Here is a 2555-nt window from a genome sequence, read left to right as displayed (position 1 = left end):
CGTATATTGAACCAGCCTTGCATCCCAGGGATGAATCCTACTTGATCATGGTGCACAATTTTTTTGATATGTTTTTGTATCCGATTCGCCAGAATTTTATTGAGGATTTTTGCATCTAGGTTCATTAGAGATATTGGTCTGTAGTTTTCTTTCTTTGAAGTGTCTTTGGTTTAGGTATCAGGGTGATGTTGGCCTCGTAGAATGAATTTGGAAATTCTCACTCTTTTTCTATTTCCCGAAGTAGCTTGAAAAGTATTGGTATTAGTTCCTCTTTAAAGGTTTTGTAAAACTCTGCTGTATACCCATCCGGTCCTGGGCTTTTCTTAGTTGGTAGTCTTTTGATGGTTTCTTCTATTTCCTCAATTGATATTGGTCGGTTTAGGTTGTCTATATCCTCCTGACTCAATCTGGGCAGATCATATGACTTAAGAAATTTATCGATGCCTTCACTATCTTCTAATTTATTGGAGTATAAGGATTCAAAATAATTTTTGATTATCTTCTGTATTTCTGAAGTGTCTGTTGTGATATTGCCTCTTTCATCCCGTATGTTAGTAATTTGAGTTCTCTCTCTTCTTCTCTTCGCTAGCATGGCTAAGGGTCTGTCGATTTTGTTTATTTTTTCAAAGAACCAACTTTTAGTTTTGTCAATTTTTTCAATTGTTTCTTTTGTTTCGATTTCATTAATTTCAGCTCTGATTTTAATTATTTCTTGCCTTCTACTTCTTTTGCTGTTGTTTTGCTCTTCTTTTTCTAGGATTTTGAAATGAAGTATGAGATCATTTATTTGTTGGTTTTTTCTTTTTTTAAGGAATGAACTCCAAGCAATGAATTTTCCTCTTAGAACTGCTTTCAATGTGTCCCATAGATTCCGATATGTTGTGTCTGTGTTTTCATTAATCTCTAAGAATTTTTTAATTTCCTCCTTGATGTCTTCTATAACCCATTGATCATTCAGTAACCTATTGTTCATTCTCCAAGTGATGTATTCTTTTTCCTTCCTTCTTTTATCGTTGATCTTCAGTTCCATTTCATTATGATCAGATAGGATGCATGGTATTATCTCTACTCCTTTATATTGTCTAAGAGTTGCCCTGTGACATAATATATGATCTATTTTTGAAAAGGATCCATGTGCTGCTGAGAAAAAGGTGTAACTGCTTGATGTTGGGTGGTATATTCTATATACGTCAATTAAGTGTAGGTTATTAATTGTGTTATTGAGTTCTATAGTTTCCTTATTCAACTTTTGTTTGGAAGATCTGTCCAGTGGTGATAGAGGTGTGTTGAAGTCTCCCATGATTATTGTATGGTGGTCTGTTAGACTCTTGAACTTGAGAAGAGTTTGTTTGATGAACATAGCTGCACCACTGTTTGGGGCATATATATTTATGATTGTTATGTCTTGTTGGTGTATGGTTCCCTTGAGCAGTATGTAGTGTCCGTCTTTATCCCTTTTGATTAACTTTGGCTTGAAATCTATTTTATTTGATATGAGTATGGATACTCCTGCTTGTTTCCGAAGTCCATATGAGTGATATGATTTTTCCCAACCTTTCACCTTCAGCCTATGTATGTCTTTTCCTATCAAATGCGTCTCCTGTAGGCAGCATATTTTTGGGTCTTGTTTTGTGATCCATTCTACTAGCCTGTGTCTCTTGATTGGTGAGTTTAAGCCATTAACATTTAGGGTTATTATTGAGATATGGGTTGTTCTTCCAGCCATATTTGTTTATTTCTGTTACTAAACATGGTTTGTTTTCCTCTTTGATTATTTTCTCCCCCTTTACTGTCCTACCTCCCACTGTTGGTTTTCATTGTTATTTTCCATTTCCTCTTCCTGTAATGTTTTGCCAAGGATGTTTTGAAGAGATGGTTTTCTGGCTGCAAATTCTTTTAACTTTTGTTTATCGTGGAAGGTTTTAATTTCATCTTCCATCCTGAAGCTTAATTTCGCTGGAAACACAATTCTTGGTTGGAACCCATTTTCTTTCAGTGTTTGAAATATGTTATTCCAGGATCTTCTAGCTTTCAGAGTCTGTGTTGAAAGATCAGCTGTTATCCTGATTGGCTTACCCCTAAATGTGATCTGCTTCCTTTCTCTTGTAGCTTTTAAAATTCTCTCCTTATTCTGTATGTTGGGCATCTTCATTATAATGTGTCTAGGTTTGGGTCTCTTATGATTTTGCACATTCGGTGTCCTGTAGGCTTCTAGGATTTGGGATTCTGTCTCATTCTTCAAGTCTGGGAATTTTTCTCGAATTATTTCATTGAATAGATTGCTCATTCCTTTGGTTTGAAACTCTGTCCCTTCCTGTATCCCAATGACTCTTAAATTTGGTCTCTTGATGTTATCCCATATTTCTTGGATATTCTGCTCATGGTTTCTTAACAGTCTTGCTGAGCTGTCTATGTTCTTTTCCAGTTGAAATACTTTGTCTTCATTGTCTGATGTTCTATCTTCTAAGTGTTCTACTCTGCTGGTAGTATTCTCAATTGAGTTTTTAAGTTGGTTTATTGCTTCCTGCATTTCTAGGATTTCTGTTTTTTTTTTT

Source organism: Marmota monax, unplaced genomic scaffold (assembly GCF_021218885.2).
Source record: "Marmota monax isolate L192 unplaced genomic scaffold, Marmota_monax_Labrador192_F-V1.1 WCK01_AAM20220418_F8-fsc00110, whole genome shotgun sequence".
NCBI lineage: Eukaryota > Metazoa > Chordata > Mammalia > Rodentia > Sciuridae > Marmota > Marmota monax.
Note: the sequence above shows the minus strand (reverse complement) of the source record.